We start from the raw sequence: 15,142 nt of genomic DNA on the forward strand, positions 1-15,142 counted from the left end.
AGGAGGACGTTCCTTGGGTAGGAGTTGAAGGCGAGAAATTTCTAGGCTTTGGCGGGTTAGGGACAAAGGCTACTTCTCCAGTTTGCTCCCTAATATCCCTTCTCAAAGGGTATTGGCGTTTGAAAGGCGCCTCGGGTATCTTCTTCTCTCTTAATGCCCACTCATGGCGTTACGCCACCTTGATTAGGTGCGCAAATGTCCGACACCCAGAGGTGTTCGGTTTGTCGAAAAATTCAAATGGAAGGGCCTTGAGAAACAGATCTATTAGTTCTTCTTCCGGGACGGGTGGCTTTACCTGCACAGCCGGTGCTCTCCATCTACGGGCGTAGGCGCGAACGGCCTCGCTCTTTCCTTTTACGGTCCTTAAAAGGTCCTCTCTAGTTAAGGCGGTCAAAGTGTTAAATTTGTATTGCCGAAGGAACTCAATGCAGTTTATCCCAATCGGCGAGCCTCTCTGGCTCCAATTCAATGAACCACGCCGGGGCTGCCCCAAATAGGCTTTCCTGGAAAGTGTTAACCAAGAGTGGAATGTTGTCGGAGAACTGCGACATTCGGCGCAAGTAATACTTCAAGTGCGCCTTGGGACACCCGGTCCCATTATATCTTCTTACAAAGTATGGTTCCTTGTAATCAGCGGGAACCTCTATCTTTTCGAACGGTGCAACCTTGTCGAATCTCGAGAGCTCATAACCTTGACTCGCCAAACACTCTTCGATCTTAGCGAGCCTCTTAATTTCCTCTTCCATTTTGAGGACTTGCTTCTCCTTTTTCTCCAGGTCAATCACAATGGGAGGATCCTTAGGCGGTCTTTCCGGATTCGAGTTGGATTGGCGGGCGCCGAATTAGCGTTTGCTCCATCGGATGGCCCCGCAGAGCTTGAGAATTAAGGTCAACGGGGTATCTCCCCCGGCTTGCAATCATCATTGCCTTCATCTCCGCCACCATTGTGGCGATCACATTCATTTGATTCTCCAGATTACCCACACGAGGTGCGAGCTCTTCTTGTTCCATCCTTAACTTGCGCGTTTTGCTACGAGTCCTCGTATTTATCGCTCACCTGTTTTCGGGATATCAAATCAGTATGGGAAATATTAAAGGAGTGGAGACATTGATCCGTGGTAATTGACTTTTCTATATGTATGCATGAAATGCTCATAAAAGAAATAGTATGTATTTATTACAAACCAAATTGTTCAAAAGTATCTAAAAGATAACAAATATGTAAAATCTAGATGGGGGAATGGATCTATCCAAGTCGGGGACGCTTCCACTCTTCTTGCTCTTCGATCCATCGGAATCCCACAAGTATGGGTCTTCTCCTTCTTCGACATCCACTGCTCCGGATCCTCGGGAATGTATGGTTCTACTCCCGGTACATATGGTACTATGTACTCCGGCTCATATGACTCCACTTCTTCAATCCGAGGAGATACGCACTCGGGTACATATGGCTCTACCATTGATTGGCGATACTCCTTAAACTTCTTGATATACACCTTGGAAGCTCTATGAATGTTCATCTCATTATCCAAATAATCCGACCACTCAACTTGTTGCAGCGGGGAGTTCTTCAAAGCATGAAGGATAAGCTTGATCCGAGCCCGATACAACTCCTTTGTTTCCTTAGTGAGCTTTCCTCGTGTCATATCAAATGAGAAAATCCCGGGACAAACATCCGGTGGTATCTCTTGTAGAACTCCAAATTGCCTCACCACTCGAATGGGGTAATACGCCACAGCGCCGGTACATCCCAATAAGGGAATAGGGTTATCTTCAATACCCGAAATGCGAGCTTCTACGATCTTGGGCCAAGTCAAACGCCATCTAATATGCTCGGGTTTCAAATTGTCCAATAGCTCAACCCACTTTTTGAATGAGTATTTGGGTACAAGGGATTGACACTTAAGGAAGGATCTAAGGGGGTGAACGTGCTCATTGATCTCATAACACCCCACCCGGAGTTGGAAAGTCTTTATATGAGAGGTGAACCACAAGTGGAGTAATCCGCTAGACGCTTGGAAAACGGCCTTTTTTGAAGACTTGGAACGATTCAGGGAGAGAAAAGTCTCAGCTAAGATCATGTACGAATAATCCCAGCGACAACACGCTTGTCCGGCTATATGGGTTATGGAGGGGTCAAAAGTAGTTCTAGAAGTCGGGAATAGAACGAATGCAAAGAAAGCCAAGATAAACACCTTTCCCGATTTATGACCGGTTTCGGTGGGTAGAGAGGAATAGTTATCGAAAAGGAACGAGAATGTGAATTTGTTGGAATTGGACTTGTAAACTTTTTCAATTTCAGAAGTTTTAAGGCGAAGGAAACTCGATAACGAACGAGTGGAGTCCATGTCCAAAGGGGGTTGAGCTATACGTTCTTCAAATTTGGCCCCGATAATAGCGGTATACTCCTCAAGCGTAGGGGTCAATTCCAATCCTCGAAAGTTGAATGTCATTGTTCGCGCGTCCCATGCCTTGGCTAGTGCTTGAATGAGCGCCGGTTGGTATTCCACTTTGATCAAATCTACAAGTCGTCCCAAGCGTCCTTCCACATAGGCTTTGTTGACGATGTCGAGGCGATTCCACCATATAGCGAGTTCCTTGCGCGGTATTGGGATGATTTTGATGTCTCCATTCCCCATGATCTAAAAATGCAAAAAATGATGATCCTAAAGTCAATTACCACAGTTTAATATGCATATGTATGTAATGTGATGCAAATGCGCTAACCAAATTCCATGTCATCTTTTGGTAACATGAGGGTCAACTACTCCCACTTGACCCAAATAAGCCAAATAGGGTAATTATGGACCAAATCTCACCCAAAGATGGCATGTAATTTGATTAGGATCGTTTAAGCGTAATCGGGGTAAAAAGTCGTTCACAAATTGACAACTCATGAAATTTACAAGTCTAAAAAAGATAGAACATGATAATATCTAGAGATGTTCGGACAATAAATGTCGATGAAAGTACATAATAGACTCAAAATACAATAAAATCTAGAAAATGCCCCAAAGTCGTACTAATCTAGACAGTGGGAATGGTATCCTCATCCGATGAAATCTCTACTATCTCGGGAAGTTTGATATCTTCTTCATCATCGGAGGATATGGTGATGATTTCCTTCTTCTTAATCGGGGAGTGTTTTGGGGCCGTCTTGGTTGCACGTGGTTTTCTTGCCAACTTCATGTATAACTCCCGGATTCTTTCTTTCTCGCGCTCGAGTTCCAAATATCGTCCACATCGGGTATAATCGCAACTCTCGCTACGGATGCGGTTTCGTCCGTTGAGCTCTCGTCCGTGAACAAATCCGAAAATTCGGAATGAAGCGGGTACTCGGTCCTCGCGTCGAATGGTCCTCCGCTCCCATGTGAATACATCGGGTACAACAACACGACTTTGGGGCGCCATCTATCCTAAAAAGGAAAATTTGACTTTCAACCCCGATCACTTAAACGATCTTACAAATTGTGATGATATGTAATGAAAATGCATGATATGCAAAATTTAAATTTACAAGTTCAAAATAAAAAGGGTAGGAAACCTTACCAACCGATGTTACTCTATTTTTGGTTTTTGGTTTTAGGTATACCAACCATCCATTTCACATGCGCATGAGACAGGTGAGGTTTAACTCTAAAGAAATCAAAAAGGCTCGGGTATGGACCTAAAAAGGCTCCCGCTATACAAATCGAGGGGCCGCCCACAAGCGCAATCAAACAACAAGTGGGTAGGACCATCAATCTTACATAGCGAGCGGGATCAAATATGGTCAACCCAAGTGCAATCAAACACAAGAACTTCGCATACCAATCCCTATCTATGGCGACCTAAGAGGTGATTTCGCGGCTCGGGTTTAGGCGCTTGTGTGTGCAGTGTCGTGATCCTCGAAATATGCAAGACATGCACCACAATTTATATTCAAAACACCGCTTCAAAATTTGCATAAATAAACAAACAATCCAAAACTCCATATCTGCATCAAAAATGGTTAGCACAGACGCCACCCCTTATAACTCCCATCCGCATCAACATTTAGCACTTTTTTGTTAGTGGACGTACCTCATCTTCAAGAGCATCTGTAGAAAACGAGGTTAGAAAACAATCAGCATTTTTATCGGCTTAAATCTTCTTAAAGACATCCCCGGTGGAGTCGCCGATCTGTCGCGACCCTCCGGAAATTTCTTTCCGGGGTGGAATAGGGCTAACGAGCCGATCCCTCCTTTTATAGACATATATATGGGGGATCGCGAGTCTCTCCCAAGACCCATTACTCGAATCGCGATGTCGGGTAAAATTTATCAAATATCGAAATTGACCTTGTGTGGTCGGGTGGCATGTGCGAGGTGTACATGCAATTCGTAGTCGCCACCGATCGATTTATTGGAAGGTACGATCGGAAAACCTTACCGAGCGGTCGGGAGAAACCGTTCGGTTCCGCGAAAACCAGAGATTTTGGGTCGGGGGACTTGGTTACGCCAAGTTTCAAATTTGACGCCCTTTCGGTTACCGATGTTGATTGTTTTTCTAACCTAAGATTTCATGCAGATACGATATCGGATGAGGTAGGTCCTAAAAAATCCGAGTATTCATGCGGATGGGAATTTTCTATCCTAATCAATCACAATCGGAGGAATTAATGCGCAATCAAAATCATTACAAGCAATCAAATCAATCAATCAAGGTTTGATATGTCTAAAATGGCCCTATCGGCCCACACAAAAATCAATTTTGGGTATCGGGGTGATTTGGTAAAAATTTGGGGCGGAAGGCCCGGAAGGGTAGAATGGTCATTTTTGGGAGTTCGGGACCCAAAAATCACAAAATTAGGGTCGGGCAAGTTGAATGTGGCCATTTCCCATTTTTTTTGATTTTATGGAATTTTTCTAATTTTTTCTATTTTTTGGAATTTTCATTTATTTTTCAAAAATATTGGAAATTTTCCGGATCGAAATTAATCAACCCTCGTAGTCTCAAAAATTTTCAATCCAGACTTTATGAGTCCCGAATCGATCTACAAATTTTTAGAAATTTTTTATGAAAATCTGGGAATTTTTATGAATTTTCTAAGTATTTTTACAATTTTTTTTGGATTTTTGGAAATTTCTTTTTATTTTTATATTATTTTTTATTAATAGACCGGACCGGTCAATCCGGTCAACGACCGGTCAACCCGGTCTGACCGCCCACAGACCCGACCGGTACCCTATACGGTACCGTATATGTACTATCCTATTTATTTTCGTATTTTCCAATATTAAATCCTAATATCCGAATATATACAAAAATGATGGACTACCGAGATCGATTCCTGGATCAATCTCACCCGTCGGCCCTCTACCGAAAGAAACGACGCCGCATAAGTATAAATGGCGGACGGTCACGATTAGACGTTGAGGCTCAATCTGAGCCGTTCCTTTCTCCTAGACTAAAACGACGACGCTTTAGTCTTTATAAAACGGTGCCGCATCGCTTTTATCGCACGGACGGCCAAGATTCGATCCTATGGCTCAATCTGAGCCGTTTATCCCTCATTAGCAAAACGGCGTCGCACCACCTAACTAAACGGACGGTCCGGATCTAACCTAGACCTAATCCCGACCATTCATTCCGTCTGAAGCCAAACGACGTCGCCTAATCACTAACTAAAACGGCGCCGTTTCACCAATTTTTATTTTCGCCTAATATACTAATATTTCAAAATTACGAAAAAACAGATCCAACGGTTATCAATCAAACCTAACTATTTATCCTAACCGTTGGATCAAGGCCGACTCGGCCTCTTCGCGCCAACGACCAGGCCGAGTCAGCCGTGACCTGGACCACTCGGCGCACGACACCCGGCACGTTGACCCGTTGACCACGCCACATCAGCACCTTCTTCAACCTCTCGACGACAACAAATGAACGGTCGAGAACATTCCGGCGAGATCCGACGGTGAGATCTCACCGGAATGGCCTCAAACCAACGCCAAACGACTCCACACGACCTCTAGATTAACATATCCTAAAATCATTCGATTTCACCGAGCAGATTGCGAACTATGAACTACGCACGTAACCTCAATCCGCAGTTCGAACACACGGGTTCAGAGCAAATCAAGACAATTAATCCATAGACAAGCATTATGAGAAGGTTAAGGATCTTACCTCGAGCTCAGATCGAGCTCGCAGTGGCCGGAATAACCTGGCCGGCGCTCGGCCGCACCGAGCTAAGGAGGCGATTCGACTCGAGTTTATCGCGCAGAATCAATGCATAAAAAGGATGCGATTGAGGGTAGAAATGCATGGGGATGAAAACGCCTACATTAATTGAAGGAATCGTGCACGTAACAAAGAGATGCCATGATCGTGCAGCGGTGCAATTGAAAGCTCGACTCACCGATCCAGGCGGTTTCGGGCGGCGAGGCTGGTGGCGATCGCTTCTCCGATCCTCGGGCAAGCTTCTGGAAGTGGCGGGCGGCCTTGAATCTCCCTAGATTGCTCCGGCGAGGTGCTCACGGTTCAAGCTCCAATCCACGATCGCACGGGCGAGAGGATGAGCTCTCTCTCCCTTTCTCTTTCTCTCTCTAGCTCTATCAACAACTTGCGAACGGAATGAGCCCCCCCCCTTTTCTAGAATCCTCTTTGTTGACACCCGAATTTTTAATCGGTTTTCTTTAGTTTTATTTTCCAAAATTCATTAAAAATTCACAAAAAATTAAAAAATTATAAAATCAACATTGGAAGCCTTGGCCAAGCATAAGGAACCAATTTGGAACAAAAAATAATTTTTCATGTTTTTCGCATTTTTTTTAATATTTTCGAAAAATAGGAAAAATCTTTGAAAATTCATAAAAAATACTTTTCGAGGTCACAAAAATACACAAAAATATCCAATATTTTTTCTTTTAATTCCCTTTTAATATTGACCTCAAGAAAAATCAAAAATTGAGTTCAATTTTAGGTGTTTCTTCACAATGCCTAAGGTTGAATTTGCACAAAAAATACCAATTGAGTCTTTTTATTTGCAATTTTTGCACATTTGGAGTCTAGACATTCAGTTGTGGTCCCTTTGAACTTCAATTTCATCAATTTCACCCTCAATTGCGCCAATTGCACGAATTAGGCCAAATCCCCAAATTATTTGCAATTAAGTCCCTCAACTTTGCAATTTTTGAAATTACTTTCAATTGAGCAATTTTCTATACACAATTGGATCACCCCTAGGGTTTTAACACATTCTGAATCTATTGGCATAGGTCTCATAGTCCAATTTTATCAATTAGACGTCCAATTGAGTTTTTCCCCAATTTGCCGATTTAGAAAAATTTGGGGATTTCATATAAATCGATGGGAAATTTTGGGCAAAATTGCATTTCCAGATAATATCTAGGCCCCTAAGTCCAATTTTGTGGTTTAATTGCAAAAATTCCCACTCAATTTCGTTTAATTTTGAAAATTGTGAAAATTCCACTGTCCCGAACCGGTTCGGACCGGTCCGATCACTGGTCGGACCGGTCGAACCGGTCCGGAACAGTGCCTTCTTCAACCTCTCGCCTGCGCGAATTGCAGATTTAAAGGCCGAACTTCAATGACCAAATTGGGGGCCAATTCGATTATAATTGATACAATTGATGTAGGGGTTTTGATGTGCGGGTCAAGCCCACCCGATTGCCACGGTGGCCGGCCAATGGCCGCCGGAGACGGCCGAAATCGCCGGTCAAAGCTCCGGTGTTCGAAAAAGTCAACATTTGCAATCCCGTGTCAAATTAACGCTCATTTGGTGATCGACGGAGGCTTAACGGACGTTGGACGGAATCCTAACGATTCCGTCACCGTCCGGCGAGCCTAAACCCGCGTGATTGGCACGTGACAGCTCGGTGAATACTTGCCCGTGTGCGCGCGTTTTTGAAAACTTGGTATAAAAGCCAAGAAGGTTCTCGACGCAAAAGGAGAGGTTCATTAGGCTCACCGGACTCAACAGAATAGAGAGAGAGTGAGCTAGAGAGAGAGACGAGCTCTCGCACGACGCCATCGCCGGAGCTTCAAGCTCGGACCGCAAGCTGCTCGGCCGGCCATTTCGGACCACATCAAAGTGCCGATTCACTTCCGAAGTTTCCCTGCTACTTCGGAGAAGCGATCGCACTCGATCAATTGTCCGGAAAACTTCTAAATCGGTAAGTCGATCTCTCAAACTCAGCTCGGCACGTTCATGGTATCTTCTTGTTTTGAACACGATCATCGCAATTGCTGTGTGCGTTTTGGCTCTTGAACGTTGCTGATCACCTCTGCATATTCATTCTACTTCGATTTTGCATAAAACCTACCAATCGAGTCGTCGAAATCCAACCTCCACGGCCGATCAACGACGAAGCCCTGTCTAGGAGATCCTAGACCAAACCAGGTCAATCGGACTGCGGGTAAGGTTTCTAAACCTCATTCGAACCGATCCCGTGAATGAATTTAATAGTTATGCTCTAAATCGTATGATTGAGTTCTCGCAATGTCGCGACCGTGTTTCGTCTCGATATTCGCGATTCTATGGATGAAATGCTTGTGATTCTTAGATATGTTAAACTAGAGGTTGAGACGAGTCGATAGGATTTGGTTTCATGAGATTTGGTCAAGGATTCACCGTTGGATCGTCGCCGGAAGCTTCCGGCCGTCCATTGCGTCGTTGGCGGGAGGAAGAAGACGAAGGCCGACGTGTCCGGTCGGCCGGGTCAACATCTTTGAAGTGGCGAGCCGTGGTTGGTCCGGCTCGGTCCGAGAAGTCGGCTCGTCCGTTGAGCGAGCCGGTTGACTAGGATAGATCGACGGTCGAGATAATTAGTTTAGTTCAATTCTCGACCGTCCGATTAGATTTTAAATAATTCGTTTATTAGATTAGAAAATAGAAAATGCAAAACGGTGCCGTATTCCCCGAGTGAAGTGTCGTCGTTTAGTGTGTAGGAGGGATCGACGGCCCGGATCTAATTTGAGTCTCGATCGTGGCCGTCCGTGTCAATAGTGAAGCGGCGTCGTTTGTATTAGTAGACCGAAAGCGGTGTCGTTTTTATAGTTTAAGAGGGATGAACGGTTCGGATTAGGCTAGGGTTAATCGCGGCCGCTCGGTATACTAAGTGGAACGTCGTCGTTTTTGCTTTAAGATAGAGTAGACGGCCCGGATTGAGTTCTAGATTGCATCGTAGCCGTTCGCTCCTTTAGGACTATGCGGCGTCGTTTTGAGAGTGACCGAGGCGACGTCGTTTTGTTTGTTGGTGTTCGGACGGCCGAGATTAATTCGCAGATTGATCTCGGCCGTCCATCCATTTTCTTTTATTCGAATATTAGGAATTTAATTTTAGAAAATCGAAAAATAAATAGAATAAATAGCATACGGCGCCGTTTTTAGTCGTAGAGGGGTTCGTGGGCGGTCGGACCGGGTTGACCGGCCGTTGACCGGTTTGACCCGGTCCGGTTTGTTAATAAAAAATAATAAAAAAATAAAAAGAAATTTCCAAAAATCCAAAAAAAATTGTAAAAATACTTAGAAAATTCATAAAAATTCCCCGATTTTCATAAAAATTTCTAAAAATTTCTAGATCGATTCGGGACTCATAAAGTCTGGATCGAAAATTTTTGAGACTTCGAGGGTCGATTAATTTCGATCCGGAAAATTTCCGATATTTTTGAAAAATAAATGAAAATTCCAAAAAAATAGAAAAAATTAGAAAAATTCAAGAAAATCACAAAAAATGAGAAATGGCCACATTCAACTGGCCAAATCGAAATTTTGTGATTTTCGGGTCCCAAACCCCAAAAATGACCATTCTACCCTTCCGGGCCATCCGCCCCAAATTTTTACCAAATCACCCCGATACCCAAAATTGATTTTTGTGTGGGCCGATAGGGCCATTTTAGACATATTGAACTTTGATTGATTGATTTGATCGATTGTAATGATTTTGATTGCGCATTATTTTTTGCCGATTGTGATTGATTAGGATAGAAAAATCCCATCTCGTATGAATACTTAGATTTTTAGGACCTACCTCATCGATATCGCATCTCGCATGAAATCTTAGGTTAGAAAAACAATCAACATCGGTAACCGAAAGGGCGTCAAATATGAAACTTGGCGTAACCAAATCCCCGGACCCAAAATCTCTGGTTTTCGCGGAACCGAACGGTTTCTCCCGACCGCTCGGTAAGGTTTTCCGGTCGTACCTTCCAATAAATCGATCGGTGGCGACTCCAAATTGCATGTACATCTCGCACATGCCACCCGACCACACAAGGTCAATTTCGATATTTGAAAAATTTTACCCGACATCGCGATTCGAGTAATGGGTCTTGGGAGAGACTCGCGATCCCCCATATATATGTCTATAAAAGGAGGGATCGGCTCGTTAGCCCTATTCCACCCCCGGGAAGGAAATTTCCGAGAGGGTCGCGACAGACTGGCGACTCCACTGGGGATGGACTTTGAGAGGATTTAAGCCGATAAAAATGCTGATTGTTTTCTAACCTCGTTTTACGCAGATGCTCTTGAAGATGAGGTACGTCCACTAACAAAAAAGTGTTAAATGTTGATGCAGATGGGAGTTATAAGGGGTGGCGTCTATGCTAACCATTTTTGATGCGTATATGGAGTTTTGGATTGTTTGTTTATTTATGCAAATTTTGAAGCGGTGTTTTGAATATAAATTGTTGTGCATGTCTCGCATATTTTGAGTATCACGACACCGCACACACAAGCGCCTAAACCCGAGCCGCGAAATCACCTTTTAGGTCTCCATAGATAGGGATCGGTATGCGAAGCTCTTGTGTTTGATTGCACTTGGGTTGACCATATTTGATCCCGCTCGCTATATAAGATTGATGGTCCTACCCACTTGTTGTTTGATTGCGCTTGTGGGCGGCCCCTCGATTTGTATAGCGGGAGCCTTTTTAGGTCCATACCCGAGCCTTTTTGATTTCTTTAGAGTTAAACCTCACCTGTCTCATGCGCATGTGAAATGGATGGTTGGTATACCTAAAACCAAAAACCAAAAAAAGAGTAACATCGGTTGGTAAGGCTTTCTACCCTTTTTATTTTGAACTTGTAAATTTAAATTTTGCATATCATACATTTCCACTACATATCATCACAATTTGTAAGATCGTTTAAGTGATCGGGGTTGAAAGTCAAATTTTCCTTTTTAGGATAGATGGCGCCCCAAAGTCGTGTTGATGTACCCGATGTATTCACATGGGAGCGGAGGACCATTCGACGCGAGGACCGAGTACCCGCTACATTCCGAGTTTTCGGATTTGTTCACGGACGAGAGCTCAACGGACGGAACCGCATCCGTAGCGAGAGTTGCGATTATACCCGATGTGGACGATATTTGGAGCTCGAGCGCGAAAAGGAGAGAATTTGGGAGTTGTACATTGTTGACACTCGATTTTTAATCAATTTTCTTTTCCAAATTTCACTAAAAATTCACAAAAAATAAAAAATTATAAAATCAACATTGGAAACCTTGGCCAAGCTTAAGGAACCAATTTGGAACAAAAAATAATTTTTCCTATTTTTCGCATTTTTTTTAATATTTTCGAAATTAGGAAAATACTTGAAAATTCATAAAAAATACTTTTCGAGGTCACAAAAATACACAAAAATGTCCAATATTTTTCTCTTAATTCCCTTTTAATATTGACCTCAAGAAAAATCAAAAATTGAGTTCAATTTTAGGTGTTTCTTCACAACGCTTAAGGTTGAATTTGCATAAAAAATACCAATTGAGTCTTTTTATTTGCAATTTTTGCACATTTAGAGTCTAGACATTCAATTGTGGTCCCTTTGAACTTCAATTTGATCAATTGCACCCTCAATTGCACGAATTGCATGAATTAGGCCAAATCCTCAAAAATGTTTGCAATTTAGTCCCTCAATTGGCCAATTTTCGAAATTACTTTTAAATTGAGGGACTATCATAGTAAAATTGGACTGTCCCCCTATGTTTTCACACATTACGAATCGATTGGCATGGGTCTCGTGGTCCAATTTTATCAAATTGACGTCCAATTGAAGTTTTCCCCAATTTGGGCAAATTGAAAAATTTGGGGTTTTCATAGAAATTGAAGTAAACTTTTGGGCAAAATTGCATTTTTAGATAATATTCAGGCCCCCGAGTTCAATTTTGAAATTTAATTGCAAAAATTCCCAGTCAATTTGAATTAATTTTGAAAATTGTGCAAAAATGACTGTCTGAACCGGTTCGGGCCGGTCTGACCGCCGGTCGGACCGGTCGAACCGGTCCAGCACAGTACTTCGTCTTCTCCAAATTGTCGCTCAAATTGCAGAATCAACAATGAATTTCAATGATCAAATTGAGAGCCAATTCAACCCTAATTGATTCAATTGATAGAGGGTTTTTGTTATGCAGGTGATCACACGTCGATTGGCACCGGCGACGAGGCCAATGGCCGCCGGAGCACGGCGGAGCGGCCGGTCAAAGGTTCGGAGGCCAAAAAGTCAACATTGTCCAAACCGTGTCAAATTCACGCTCGTTTATGGCTAATTGGAGGTTTAACGGACGGGGACGGAATCCCAATCGATTCCGTCACCGTCCGGCGACCTAAATGCGTGCGTTTGGCACGTGAGAGCCTCGGCGAAGCTTGGCCCGTGCGCGCGTAAATTTTGAAAACGAGTATATAAGGCTGGGATGATTCTAGAACGAGAGGAGGTTCATTTTGGCTCGCGCAGCAACAGAATAGAGAGAGAAAGAGAGAGAATTAGAGAGAGAGAGTCTCGGGCGAAGCTGTTGACGAAGTTGCAGGCCGAAGCCTCGCGACTTCATCCCGGACGATTCAGGCCAAACTAGAGCGGCGGATTGTCACCGGAAGCTCGCCCGAGCGAGGAGGAGTCGATCGGCGCAGCTCAATCGGACTATAACCGCCAAAAACGGTAAGTTGAGCTTCAAACACCACTACCGTACATCAATGGCATCTCGCGTCCTCACGCTTGATCTTTGAAATTTTTGTGTGCCTTTTGCTTCTCATCCCTTATCGATCACGTTCGCACTTCGTTTTTGCATCGACCTTGCCTGAACCACGCGAGTCGAACCTCCAACCAATCTCGGTCCGGCCGGACTTCGGTCGGGCGTAACTATCAACTGCGGGTTCAATCCGAACCCGAGGTAAGTGTTCTGAACTCACCTTGAATGATTCTGAAGCTTAGATTTGGTTGTTATGCTCTGTGCGATGTGATTGGGTTCCGAGAAATTAAGGCTGTGCGAGTTCGATTAGTGAAGTTTCTATGTACAAAATCATGTGATTTTTGAATATATTGATATAGTGAATGAGATGATTCGAGCGGCGGTGGTTTCGAGTCGATCCGGCGAGATCTCACCGTTGGATCTCGCCGGAGCCTCTCACTGCGTCCATTGCGCTCGGGCGCGAGGAAGAAGACGAGCCGAGGTGGCGATCAACCGGTCAACAAATTCGATGTGGCGGATGGGATTAGTCCGGCTCGGTCTAGAAATCCGGCTCGCCCGTTGAGCGAGCCGGGCCGATGGCTGGATCAAATCGACGGTCGAGAAAATTAGGCTAGTTTGATTCTCGACCGTCCGATTAGGATTTTGATAGTTTATATGTTAGACAGAAATGAAAAAAAAAAACAAAACGGTGCCGTTTAGTTAGAGTCTCGGCGACGTCGTTTAGAGTAGATAGGGAGTGGACGGCCGGGATTACATCTAGGATTGATCGCAGCCGTTCGGGGTATTAAAGCGTGCGACGTCGTTTTGTCTAAGAGAAAAACGAACGGCTTAGATTAGATCTAGGTTAGATCTTAACCGTCCATTTAGTTAAGGCGCGCGGCGTCGTTTTGGTCTAGTGGAATGAATGGTGCAGATTAGAGTTGAAGTTAGATCGTGGCCGTCCGTGTAATAGCCAAATGCGGTGTCGTTTTGACAGAGAGTGTCCGACACGGTGTCGTTTTGTCAAGTGGCGAGTCGACGCAGTGAGATCAAATCGGGATTGATCTCGGCCGTCCATTATTTTCTTATATTTTTTGAATAATAGAAAATTAGGTTAGAAAATCAAAAAGAAAAATCGGATAAATACGTATACGGCGACGTTTTGAGTGATGAGCGGTCTGCGGGCGGTCGGACCGGGTTGACCGGTCGTTGACCGGGTTGACCCGGTCCGGTTCTTTAATAAAAAATAATAAAAAATAAAAAGAAATTTCCAAAAATCCAAAAAAATTGTAAAAATACTTAGAAAATTCATAAAAATTCCCGGATTTTCATAAAAAATTTCTAAAAATTTGTAGATCGATTCGGGACTCATAAAGTCTGGATCGAAAATTTTTGAGACTACGAGGGTTGATTAATTTCGATCCGGAAAATTCCCAATATTTTTGAAAAATAAATAAAAATTCAAAAAAAAAATAGAAAAAATTAGAAAAATTCAAGAAAATCACAAAAAATGAGAAATGGCCACATTCAACTGGCCAAATCGAAATTTTGTGATTTTCGGTCCCAAACCCCAAAAATGACCATTCTACCCTTCCGGGCCATCCGCCCCAAATTTTTACCAAATCACCCCGATACCCAAAATTGATTTTTGTGTGGGCCGATAGGGCCATTTTAGACATATTGAACCTTGATTGATTGATTTGATCGATTGTAATGATTTTGATTGCGCATTATTTTTTCTTTGATTGTGATTGATTAGGATAGAAAAATCCCATCCGTATGAATACTTAGATTTTTTTAGGGCCTACCTCACACGATATCGCATCTCGCATGAAATCTTAGGTTAGAAAAACAATCAACATCGGTAACCGAAAGGGCGTCAAATATGAAACTTGGCGTAACCAAATCCCCGGACCCAAAATCTCTGGTTTTCGCGGAACCGAACGGTTTCTCCCGACCGCTCGGTAAGGTTTTCCGATCGTACCTTCCAATAAATCGATCGGTGGCGACTCCAAATTGCATGTACATCTCGCACATGCCACACGACCACACAAGGTCAATTTCGATATTTGAAAAATTTTACCCGACATCGCGATTCGAGTAATGGGTCTTGGGAGAGACTCGCGATCCCCCACACACATATATATGTCTATAAAAGGAGGGGATCGGCTCGTTAGCCCTATTCCACCCCCGGGAAGGAAATTTCCGGGAGGGTC

This window comes from Rhodamnia argentea, chromosome 3 (assembly GCF_020921035.1).
Source record: "Rhodamnia argentea isolate NSW1041297 chromosome 3, ASM2092103v1, whole genome shotgun sequence".
In the NCBI taxonomy this organism is placed as follows: Eukaryota; Viridiplantae; Streptophyta; class Magnoliopsida; order Myrtales; family Myrtaceae; genus Rhodamnia; species Rhodamnia argentea.